Source organism: Alosa pseudoharengus, unplaced genomic scaffold (assembly GCF_046254945.1).
Source record: "Alosa pseudoharengus isolate Yale_2024_CS ecotype anadromous, Long Island Sound unplaced genomic scaffold, YU_APseudo_1.1 YU_APseudo_1.1_scf_11, whole genome shotgun sequence".
NCBI classification, from domain to species: domain Eukaryota; kingdom Metazoa; phylum Chordata; class Actinopteri; order Clupeiformes; family Clupeidae; genus Alosa; species Alosa pseudoharengus.
Window position 1 is genome coordinate 12401531 of NW_027468576.1, and position 13421 is coordinate 12414951.

The 13421-nt window shown below is 41.3% G+C and overlaps 1 long non-coding RNA gene across 2 annotated transcripts; it reads right to left on the bottom strand.

The window, feature by feature from the left end:
• Nucleotides 1-6841: 6841 nt before the first annotated feature.
• LOC143114721 (uncharacterized) lies at nucleotides 6842-9307 on the bottom strand. Of its 2 annotated transcripts, none has more exons than XR_012984981.1 (6): nucleotides 9059-9307; nucleotides 7953-8082; nucleotides 7773-7838; nucleotides 7331-7410; nucleotides 7140-7210; nucleotides 6842-7013 (listed from the first exon to the last, which is right to left on the bottom strand). It is a non-coding gene; the product is annotated as an uncharacterized LOC143114721 (long non-coding RNA). The 2 variants fall into 2 exon arrangements; XR_012984979.1 differs by lacking the exon at nucleotides 9059-9307 and adding an exon at nucleotides 8196-8624.
• Nucleotides 9308-13421: the final 4114 nt, after the last annotated feature.

Sequence of the window (13421 nt, forward strand, 5' to 3'; positions counted from 1 at the left end):
AGAAAGTTGAAGTTTGGGTGACATCAATAAAGAAAATAGAAACAAAGGGATGTGTACAGCCTCAAGTATGAATGATGTCACATTAACAGAAGGTTCAGAGCAGCGGCAGACCTTTCTTGGTGCCACGCAAGTTATTGAAAGTCATGTGTTTTCAGAACGTAGTGGTGCTGTGCCATGTCCCATGTTAAGGGGCTTCAGGTTGATCCAGTGACGGTGGGTGATGATGTCAGGGAGATGGATGTCAGGGGACTTGGAGAAAGGGGGAGGACATGCCACCTCAGACCACCCCAGCCAAACCACTTCACGTAGGCATTCCCTTGCTTGCAGACTAATGTAGACCATGGAGACCACCTTGCCGCCACCTCCAGTACATTCAGCCATCTTATCTGCAAAAACGAAAGTTACAATGAAGTTAGTCAGACAATTTTACAACATTACAAAGCATCTAATCAGGCACTCAACATCACTAGTAATACCAATTAATTGAATATATGTGTGCAATAAACTTCAGCCTACCTAATGTTAACTACACATTTAAATATGCGGTGGGAATGTTATTAACTTGCGTCAGCTTGAAAAATAACGTTATCAGTATGACTGATCATGGACGTTAACTTCGATGACAAACTAAGGTCTTTCTCAAATGTTCACCGATATCCCTGGTAAGTGACTGGTTCTTGGCGTAGTGTTTAATGCAGGCGTTTCATTTATCGATCATTCACTTATGCGGTCTACAAATACCGACCTACCGATCTATTTTTTACAGTCTATGCTACCGACCTACCATCACAGAAGTAGCTCTAACAGAGGTGTCTGTCGTTAACGTTAGAAAAAATGCAACGCTGGCAAACTGGCTAGTAGTTACATTAACATGACGGGTTGATGAGGTTCATGCTTCACATTACGTTAACTTGCGTTGCTTTATCACATCATACCGTTGCTTTATCACATCATATACTGTACTGACTGTCTAGTGTTATTAATCCCCATGTACAGTCAATGGTTACTCCATGTTGAGATGGCATACATTAAGATTGAGATATTTGAAAACAGCAACAACTAATAAAACCAAGTATATCATGCATCGACTGTTACGGGAGCTGTGTCCTAATCTTCACTTCAACGACTAACTTAGCCTCCCGTTGACGGTAACGTTAATGTAGCTGCTAACGTTAGCATGTAATTCGCTGTCCGTATTTCTGTTGTTAGCTCATTAGTATTCACCATACTAAATTGTCACAGTCTATAATCAACATAATAAGCTCTCTTAGACGTATTTAAGAACAACAATAGACAAAAAAAACTTTTCAGTTGATACGCAACACTTACCAGACAAGAACAAACCGATTGCTGTTTGTACTGTTTAGCTAACTCACAGCGCAAAATTCATCCAGCCAGCTAGCCTTCGGCGCCGAGTCGACCTGCGTTGTGGAAAGGAGAAGGGGGCGGGTTTCACTTGACAAGGGGCGTATTTAACTCGCTGAGTGGCAACTGAGTGGGCGTGCCTGACCGCGGCTCCTCTTCACTGCGCATGCTTCAACTTCTGCTGCGCAGCCGCACTTCAAATTGGTTGCAAATTTTCCAAGATGGCGTCGCCTCGGCGGCTTCAATTCCATAGAACACTGCTGAATGCAACCACACTGTCCAGTTCTATATATACAGTCTATGGTTGACACACCAATCTGAATGAAAGAACATGAACAAATCAGAGCAGGACAGGACCTCTTAATCTGGGGGTTGGGACCCCATTGTGATTGTGAAAACTGCTGGAATAAAGCTACTGTGTCACTAGTCACTGTTTCTACTGTTTTTTTTAAAGCCTACTTACAAAGATAACTAGATTCCTCTAAATATTACAAACAGCTTATGAAACAGCAACACTGGCATCTGTCTGGGGAGCAGGGTTTGCTTGACCAACTTTTTAGGAACCTCTGCAGCAGGAAACAAATTAGCAGTGCTACTACCTGGGCATTAGCTAAGCGTTTTGCCACATTACTGAAATTAGATGATATTACATTTTCCTACCTGTTGGGCAACAGCAATGTAATCGTTACACCTTCATAGGGGAGGACTGGACTGGAATTCTGATCCTGTGAAAACAGATACAAACACACACATGGGTATATTGTGACATGTTTGAAGAGCTTCAAAGGAAAATAGTGATGCTATTTTGCAACAGGCCCGACACAATCTAAGCAACTTATAACGTTACCGGAGATAGAGGATAGTATTCTAACGTAGCTGAAAGTTATCCTAATCGTGTAGAGCTAGCATTAGTTGTAATTTTAGTATCTTATGCTGCCAACATCATTCATTAGCGAGACCACAAGCCAGTGAACATTCACCAATATCAAAATGTATTTATTGCATATTGGAACATTACACTCTATGTATTGTGTAGGACACAAAACTTGGTCACGTACAAATAATAGTATTTGGCAAACTGCTTAGCATATGCAGCAAGGACGCTATCGCTAGGTTGGTAACGTTAGCAATGGCAGTCGAACGAAGTCAATTTACCACAATCTACAGCTGACAAACATTACCTAGTGGCTCGAGAGCTAATTCTACAATATCTCCTTTGCTTAATCAAAATTATGAATTATGTTTAACAGATGTTTACTTACCAGTCAAGAACAAATGTCGCAAGTTCAGAATCGAACTGCATCTCCTTGCTATCCAAGCTGTCTCCATCGGTGGAAAGCACTCCCTAGATTAACGTGTATTTGCTTGCTTCCCATCTGATATTCTTTTCGCCTCAGATCGAGTTTTTTTTAGGTGGAGGCGATGGAGGTCTCTTCGGTCTCTTCCTAGAACTTTCGGCCATTCTCGCAGTACACTTCACTGTAGAACTTGAACTCCGTGGGGGAGGGGAGGAGCAGGAGGGGGTGGGAGCAGACCGTGTGTAATTGCGTTGTCTCTTTCTCGACTGCTCTGGGCTGCACTGAAGACGGTTTGGCCAGTATGTTACTCCCTGTCGTCACCTCAGACATAAACTGGTATTGCAAGACTGGACGACCCGGGGCTAGTCGGTTAGCACGCTAATTCTGGAGGAGATCTCTGCAATGCTATGCATATTCTTCGATTAGAAAATGTCAGTAGTGTTATTTCTTCACATTCTATTGATATGTATAGTTGATTTTTGAATGCATTACACTTCAAAAGTTCACAAAAAAGACACATTGTGCCTTTAATATTTCTTAATTATGAAAACATGTAGGCCTAGTATGCTTATAGCCTTCACTTGGCCTCTGTTTTAAAGCTAACAAGAAAAAGGTGTCTTTGAACACTACTGTAAGGCACCAGAGTGTTTTACAGTAGCAGAGGAGTTGGCCATCGCAAATAATAGTGGAAGGCCGATTATGGAATGGGTTGAGGGAGGCATTCGGTCGGATTCTGGTGCTGTGGAAATGTGTAGCCTTTATGTGCAGGGTACAGTAATATGACATTCAATTCAACAAGTTTGTTAAAATGTTGATTTTATTTTATTAGGCCTACTGTAGGCTATGTCCGATTTATTTCAGGCTATTTTTTTCTCAGATGTTCAGCATACTGTAGGCTAGGCCTATGTCCGATTTATTTTCGGACATACAGTAGGCTATTCTTGCTCAGATGTTCAGCATCACCGATTAGATGGAATACATGAATGTCCACGTAAGGGCATTGCTATGACGGGTGACATCAGGCCCGGAGTGGGTAATTGGGAGAATCGGGAGAATTCCCGGTGGGCCGCTTCACTTTTGGGCCGGTCGAGGGATTGGAGAAAAATATTGGCATTTGTCACGTTAATCTATCTTCTCTTAAAGTTGGCTACACACGTTCGCATTCTATGCCTAACACCGCAGCCTCTGCATGGGTTGTTCTCCCCTCCCAAGAAGAGTTAATTGGTTGGGTCCATATAGCCCGTCTTTCCTAAAGAGTTTTCTCAGATACCAGCCGGGCCGGCCCTACCGTAGTGATAAGCGTCAGGGAGGATGGATGGTAGAAAGATGCCATGAGGGACTGAAAAGGCCAGGTAAAAAAGGCGAAAAGTATTGGAGGGAAATGCTGCCAAATGTGCCATGCTTCCAATCTTTTTTGAAGAGGACAGACATAAGTGGCAACTGGTAAAGAGAGATAGCCATGATTATAACAGCGTAATTGGGCTAATAACCTACTGGAAGTTGTAGCGTTGTCAACTTATTTGCAAGTAACATGAATTAAAATATTAGCATTTTGGTATCATCCAATATGGCTATTTATAGACTTTGCAAATATTATGCAAATATTGATAACAAAACTCAAGCTTGATCTGTGTATGCAGTACACAGTCCCCGGCTGAAAATGATGAGCCCAAAATTAACTATGACTATAGGGACAAGTAGAAAGGATAATAATAATAATAACTAGATGTACCGCGTAGCGGTACAAAATATGACCGCCGCTCAGTCCTGCACATCCATTCCGGGAAAAAAATCATATTAATGAATTTGTCTCCATCTTCTACTCCATCCCCCACTCTTGAAACTTTTGTGTATGCTTGTTTGGAATGTGTGTTTGCACACATTCCGCACACAAAGTAGCCTACTGGCGCTGCAAAGGTGAATAGATTTGTTTCTGGGCCAAAAAATCTGTAACATTGTTATAAAACCTTTAAAATCTCTAAACAATCACAAGTAGGGCAGTTCATCACAGTCCATCCATTGCAACTGGACTGATGAAAGGTACACCTGTAGGCTACATTGTATTTGGGAAAAGCAGAAGGTAGCAGCATAATGTATGTATTTATTTATTTATTATTAAACAAAACAATCCCTGTCAGTTCCATGCAGTTTTCAACAGCTATCAAGAAGAGAGGTCATGTCATGGATTTTTGTGAATGTTTCTTCTTCTACATATGCATAAGTTTAGTCATCTAGTTCAAATGATATTCAGCTTTATTGTCAATGCACAAATTAAATACCAGTAGTCTAAAACAAAATGCCGTTTTACCCAGTGGTGCAAATAACTGACATGTCCAAAAGGGCCTTCATGAAATGCGTTGCGAGACTGTTCATACACATTTTAACGGGCAAAGTTGAAGAGCTACTCTCCGTTATTGTTTGTGCAAATAATATTCTGATTCATGTTCCCTTGCATTTTGCAACCATGAGGTCCATGGTTAAGCTCAATCTTTTGACGCAATCTTTTGATTTTCACCCAGCCTAGTCCATGGTAGGCGCCCGATAGAAATATTGTTTAATTTTGCGATTGAGATATCCACGCACTGGCGCCCCCCCTGCGACGTGTTCGCCCCCCGGTTTTAGAGCTATTCTAAATGCAAAAATGCATAGAGGGAGTTATGACAAAACCGTGACTGTTAACAAACTATAAGCTATATAAGGTAGGCCCTATGCTAGGCCTATTACACAACACAAATTGTCACTAGGCTATGCTGGCGACCCAAATAAAATCTCCGTTGGAACCAATGGCTTACACCTTACAGTATCAAGCTGCCACCTCTTGGCGAAAAGTTAATAGTTTTGCATATCAGTAGTAATACATTTCACGTAGCTGTGAATCACGGAAAGGGCGAATGAAGTGGACACTTCTAAATGGAACCCAACCCACTGTACAGTAGCTCAAGGTCTGTGGCTAAAGCAGCCATAATGAAAGCGTTATCATTGTTTGGATACTTCACACACACACGTGTTTTTTAATCGCATAGACTACAACTTCCAAGCTGGAATCAAAGCACATCGACTCCCCTCTCACACCCTAAACACGCACTTCGAACAAACAAAAAGCGCCTCAGTCTCACGGAATAGCCATAGGCGAAACTGTATATGACCGGTGTAACGTTGGTACTAAATCATCCATCGCAAAGAATGATTTTTGTAGCACGTGCAACAAATATGTGTAGGTACAGCCCTGCCCTGAATACATCTCAACGTGCGCTCTAAAACATCTGGTTTAAATGGAGATGTAGATCATCACGGGATCATAGACAGGTTATCTTTCAGGTAGCCTATATATTTTCCATTAAAAAACCATCACGTAGCGAACGTGTTGTGGCTAACTCACTTAGCTCCTGTTAGTAGCCTAGGCTACCCACACAGCAAAAGGACTCCGCGGCGGATCCGCCGCGGATGTATGACGGCATCCGGAACGGACCCGCGAAACGGACCCGTATCGGAGTCCAGATGCTCTCAGGAATGGATCCGCTACGAAGGCGGATCGCGGACCCGCCGTGGCTCCGCGCTGCATCCGCCCCGCATCCGCGATTAAAACCTTACCTCCGCGGCGGGTCCGTTTGGGACCCGTAAATTGATACATACATCCGCCGCGGACCCGCAACGGACTCATAAAGGCTCATCTGGCCCGGGTCCGTTTCGGACCCGTTTATCTCATTTTCAAAATTCCTTCTGTTCTTGCTGTAGGATTAAATAGGATAAACTATAGGATAAAAGTAAAACTATCACTAGGCCTAGCCTAGGCTACTACAGCAAGATAGGCCTACGATTAGCATCGCCTCGTATTTTTAACTTAACAATACTGTCAATAAACCTAACAGAAAAGGTTTAAGTCAAGACATCAATTTACTGTACAAACGTGATCACTACTCAATGGAAATATAAAATGGATGGACATTTATGGAAAGTTACAGGTTATAAGCTATTCTGTTTTTGTTAAGTAGCCTACGTTGCCTAGGCTACTCTACATTAATTTTGAGGTCAAAACCTAATTTAGTGCTTTATCAGCCTAGGTCAGTGCAGACATGAAATATTTTATCTAATAGGCTACAACTTGTGAAATGAAATGAAATGCTGCGCTATGCACATCTAAAATATCAGAAAATGAATAACTGGTGAATGACAAGAAGTTAAATAAAAAGATTGTTTAATGCTTATTTCTCCTATTAATCCATTTGTGTGGATGGAGGCGGAACATGTCTCCTCGTTGCCCGATCCACCGCCAGTTGAAACACCTAATTGCGTGCTTGGTGACCTCAACGTCCGTGGCTGACCGTGTCACCATGTTTTTCCTCACAGCACCTGTAATCAAACAGACAGATATGTTTATGTTTATGGTATGTAGCATCCAAAGCCAAGTATGCTTACACAATACAATATATGAGATAGGTATTAAGGAGATTAAATTTAAAAAGAAACATGACTTACAAAGCTCCTCTGTTCGCTGCACGTTGAGGGCTGGTGTGGGGGTGGAGGGAGTTGAGGAGGGACTGCCATTCCTGGCCCATAGTGAGGTGGGCGGTGTGCGAGAGGGGGAAAAAATGTATTAAATGGTAGTCATCATTGATAATAGACATGGGGCCTTTCTATTCACTAATATTTCAGAGATCAGTCCCTACCTTGAGTAACTCTCCGTATGTTAAATGCGGGTGCAGGTGCAGGGAGTTGAGGTGATCTGTTAACCATGGTAGGCTGAGAGCTACAGGTCCAAACAATGGCAAACAAAAACAAATCTCTGGTCATACTGGACATGAATTTGTATGTTTCAACATTTTGGTATGCACTATCTAGATCAACTCCATGGATGGATTAACATTGAAATCAATGTGTTTCAATACAATCTGATAATAATGAATTAACTTTTCAGGCAATATTGCATGAATGCAGATGTTTTAACTGACAAAATATTTGGCTGAGATTTTGAAAGTAATGTATGAAGTATGCAGAAAATCTGAGATGGTAATGCAGATGCAATCTGTTGATTTGAAATAGAGTGACTACTGCTGTGTTAATATAGATGGGGCCACTGTATTCAATTTTATTTCAGAGATCAGTCTTTACCTTAACAGTTTTCTCCAGGTTGAGGGGTAGTGACTCGGCTGCCTGGCACTCGGCAAGATGGTGGAGCTGGAGGAATAGATACAAGGAGAGGGGAATGTCTTTAGCACTAAGAATGTTAACCATATCTCTAATATTAATATAATGATTTAGTTATTTCAATGTTAAGAGATTATTACTTACTTTGCCAGTGCAATTGGCTTGGGCTTGAGGCTTCAACTGATATACCAGGCGAGTTGGAAGGTACCTCAGAGATGCAAAGTCACCATTTACTGGCTCTTCTTCACTCTCATCAGAGTCCCCGAAACGATGGCTGTTAAATAACCATATCATTATGGTTATTGCAATCCCAAAATTTCCAAATATACATATAGTACAAGCATCTCTGGTCTATTTTGGAATGCTACGGGAATGTGTTCACATTACATTTTAACAACCCAGAAAGTATCTTCATCAAGCGAACCCAACAGAGGCAATCATAACGTTAGATAAAAGTTGACGCTGCAGAACAAACAAAATAGAAGATGGGGACCAAGTTCCATACAGTTAAGTTACGTTAGCATAATAAATCACAAACAGACGCCAATACCCATTAGTTGTCTGAACCGACTTAAACAGTGATTAAAATGCCGAGGCTTTCATTACAAAGATGGCAGAAGGACACTAAAGTTACGTATGAGACCTAACTTGGCAAAATGCAAACGTTAATGCACAGCTAGCTAGAAGCTAGGGCTAAACCATTATCAGTGAGTCAACATGCTAAAGTTGTAGGTAGCTTTCATAGCAGACGAGTGCTTCACTGACTTCATTGACTGAAATACCAGTGCCAATGTATCAGCTTAATCAAGGATTGCATCGCAAATGTGATCTCAAACATATATATGTATAATAGACATTAGCAATAACTTATGCAATTGCGCTTAGCAGCATGCTAGCTATCGATAGCAGCTGTATGCCGCTAGCATAGTAGCACTATGGACTATGGACAACAGCAACACATTAACAGACAAGACCAGACTAACGTTAAATAACAATGTGTGTTTTTTAAATCACACTACCATAACATATTCTGCCGAAATTGCTAACCCATTTTAAATCAAATAGGCTACAGACTCATATGAGCATCATAGCTAACAATAACGTTAACTTAGCCTGTTGCTCAAAATTACAAACGTCTGCACTAATATCAAACAACATCATTACAATCAATAGACATGATAAGTATAAAACCACAAAGGCCAATGTTTAGCTATTGTGAATGTCGCAATATATTAATAAATATCACTTACTCGAGAGGGTTCAGCGCAACCGTGTCCCAGCAAAGAAAATATCCACTAGTATGACTCTTCTCGGCTCTTGGTGTACAGTCATATTCAACCGTTACAGTACAGGCGCGTCCGCGCCCGCGGATCCGACATGGGTCCACTCAGGACCCGCTGTTTGACAGTAGAATTTACGGAGCCGCCTGGAGGCGGAGCTGATCCTCTGTGCGGCACCAAAACGAATGCGACAGTCACGCGGGTTTGGCGACTTGAAGGCGGATCCGCCTAGGAGTCTACTGCTGTGTGGGTATGGTCATAAGCAAATGAGATGACAGTCAAAAGATACAAATAGTGCTGTTATCGATTTGCTTGGTAGCCTATAAACGCATTTATGGTTTTCTACAAATACATCAATAATCAAATTGGCCTCCATCACTCAACCATGCTAACGGTAACATTATTTTACCTACGTTCTGCTATTGATAGGATTAACGTAGCCTGCCTACCTGCAGTAAAAAACAAGCATGTCCGATAAACATTCTCAGATTTATTTCGGCTTTAAGAGGAAATGGGAATTACATGTCATGCACAAATCATCCTACCCTTAGACGTTCTCTGCGGTAAACTACTGTAGCCTACAGTCTTGTCCTTGTAGGAAGCATAGTGTCTTTCCAACCCACTTTAGATTAACTACCAACAAAATTACGTCTCACTGCAACGATGCGCCATCTAGTGGACAAACGACTACTTATCGCCAATATTGGAAATGCAGCCATGATGATGATGATGAATATTTATTTTGGCTTTCTTTTAATCCTACTGAATTTGTAATTATGTATCGGCCGTTCTAATACCGATAGTATGTGGGTGCCTGTGTGTGTGTGTGCATGTGTATATGTGTGCACCACCATCTATAGGCCAATGAGTGTACAGTCACTAAATGTACACATAACTTAATTGTTTAGACCCCCCCATGGATGAAATTCTACGAAACTTGGCATACCCCCAGAGAATGTCAGGTTAATCATACACATAAAATTTGGTGCAGTTCTGAATGTCTTTACTGAAGAGAGGGGCGATTAAAGCAGAATGATATTGCATTTTCATTTTTTACCGGGGGGGTGCAAATCACAAATGAGTGATTATGGGCTAAGTTGATGTGGGCCCTTGAGACCAACATACCATAAAAATTTCTTCATCCTCGGTGCCACGGTTCAGGTAGTTATTTAGGAAAAACTGCATTTTTTGGGTTTCGGGGGGCCCAGCGCGGAGCGGGAGTGGCCCCCGGGGACCAAACAAAATTTTTCCGTAAAAGTCTAGTGGGGCTACATACCCACCAAATTTCATGTGCCCCGGTGTTTCGGTGCCCCGGGTATCGTTGACCAAAATTTCAGGAAGTAGATGACGGGAAAAAAAAAAAAACTTTGACAATCCCTATATGACCGTTTCGCTAGGTTCGCTAGCGGCGGTCATAATAACCATATGAATTAAAGTTATTTTATGGAAGAAAGAACAGTAGGCTATGACAGCAGTAGGCTACATGATCAACCTATATGGCTTGTTTGCTCAGAAGTGGGTGTAGTAAAGGAGCTAATCACCAAACAACATGATAGCTGACCCATGCAGAAAAAAACATGTAAACAATACAGTAGTTCAATATGCCTCTTAGTGGAATTGTAGGATACATTTCAAATGCTTTATTTTCTTACTTCCTGTTTTTGTTAACTTATCAACATATCCTTGTGGAATAGTGGAATATTAGCCTATAATAAAAACTACAGGATAGTAAGAGCTGAAATGTTGCCTTATTTATCCAATTTCCACCACCACTAAAAAAGTGGGCCGGTCTTGGGCCTGAAACTCCCTGGCTGAAAAGTGGCCCCACTCCGGCCCTGGGTGACATTAGAGACTTCTGCCTAGATCATCTGACAAAGATAACGAATTCCTTCGGCTAACAATCTATATCTTCATAGAGAATATCGTCCGGGTATATATATATATATATATATATATATAGTCTATATATGGCGGTCTCTAAAAACCCTCGCCCTGCGAAGAGAGCCCCTCACGATTTGCGCTCCAATGTCGTATGGATCATCCAGGTACGCCGACATTGTCTCGAATTGTTAGTGGAGGGGTGGTACTTATAAAGGGTGTGGTTAACGGAAACCTCTGGTTAACCAAGAACATAACCTGCTCGGAGCAGGTTTGAGATGCAGCGTAAATTGCCATGGCAGCATACCTCGGTTAAAACATATCCACCTTTCGTAGTACGGGTTAATCGGGAAGTTACGCCACACGTGATCAAGTTACTCTCAAAGTTACCCAGATAAGCCAGTAACCCCGCTTCGTAGTACAGGCCCCAGCAGTCTCCACGTTGCGGACCCACATCAAAACAAAACTATTTCCTGATTGGTTGAGAAATCCTATTTTCTGATTGGCCGATAGGTTAGTAACTGAACAGCAGCTCTCTGAGCTGAATGAGCGCACAGACAGCAACGTTGTGTGACACGTTTGTAAAATATAGCCCTTAGAAATTTCTGTGCGGGCAAGTTAATAATTTCTCGGAGTGAGAAATGCCATGTGTGGCGTGTGAGCGTGTGAAGTCATTGAAATGCGTGTGTCTCACGCTCAATGCGTGAGACTTGAGAGGTCTGCAGGTGTAGTCGTTTTAGTCTTGTTCCGTCGACTTTCGGTCGCCATTGGTGATTCATAAAGTAAAACAAACCTTACAAATTAAAACTAGTGCGTTTAGACAGGAAAAATATAGGTTTAGTAGGAAATTTAGTTGATAGTGTCGGGAGCCTACTCCACTGCGTGCCTCTCGCTTACATGCTCAACTGTAAGTCCCATGACAATTTTTTTTACAGGTAAACAGGTGACAAAAAATGTTACAGGCCTAAATCTGTCTTGGTAAATTTTCAGTTGAATTTATTTGGCAAATTCTCAGTTAAATGTTGGTGGTTGTTGCTGTTTCTGCAGAAATTAAATTATTGCTTGAAGAAAAAAAAATGTTTTACCTGAAATCTTTGTTGTGGTCCAACTTACCCCTCACCTAGGCTCATCTTACCCCGCATATGAGGTAAGTTGTGCCACGAGACCAACTTCTTTGCAGAAAGTATGTCTCTTTACCCTTATAAGTTATCAAAGAGTTGTTGGTTACAGAAGTAGTAGAACACTTAAGATTTTTGTTTGGTGTGAAGATTACAAAACAAAACCTCTTTGACACATTAGAATGATAAAGAATATAAAAAAATGGCTCATCTTACCCCGTTCTCTAATAAAATCTAACCATGTGTTATTAATCTTATATCAAGCTCAAAAACTAGTAGGTATTATTTTTTTAAGTATAAAGAGACTTGCACTTTCCCGTAAAATCATTTGACTTAATTTAATAAGAGATTGACTTATTTTTTTGTCTTATCAAGACAAATTTGCTCAACGCACTGCCAGCCAAATTTGCTTGTTTTCATGATGACATATCTTAAAATAAGTAAAACTCTTTAAACTCTTATTAAATTAAGTCAAAATTATCTTTCGAGAGAGCGCTAGGTAATTATCTTCATACTAAAAATAATACCAGATAGATTTTTTGATCTTAATATAAGATTAATAATACATTGTATTTTTTGTATGTTTGTCAGTGGTTGAAAAAAAAAGGAAAGAGAGAGAGACTGGATGAATTTGATTTGCATGAATAACCAACCAAAACAAGAGGGTCTTGTTTCACTATCTGCTCTATAGTATATATCTTAAAAAGGCTTAAGGCTACAGCCCTACTGACATTTCAAAGAGCTCTTTTCACCAATCAAGTTAATATAGGCCACCCTAGCCTGACCTTAACCCAAAACATAAACACCAAATGATACCAATCCCCACATTATTAGTGATGGACTTCAGAGTGAGACTGAATATTAGCCATCTCAGGAGCCAGCCGACTTTGCTGTTTACCTTCTGGAGGAAACTAATCAGAATATAGTCACTAGACCCATTGACCTTGTTGCAGGATCATCATGACTTGAAATGAGTATGCGCCGATCATTTGTAAGGTTGTTTTGCTGGGCTGGAGCCAGCCTGCCCTGACCTTCTGCCAATGCAGTGTGCCAGGACTTCAAATGTGAGCAATTACAGATGGTGGCACCTGGAGCCTTTGACATCTCGTCCGGCTCTCACGTACGTGGACCATCAATATGGCTCTGACCCCCCCTCAGAGCTGTGTCTCATACAGATGCATGTGCGTATGCATAACCTCAGTCTTACCTGCGATGACACATACCAAAATACACACATACACACACACACATACGTACCTGCAGATACACATACAGACAGGTACACACACACACACTTTCCATTTCTCGTGCATCGCACGGTTAAAGGGCTGGGTACC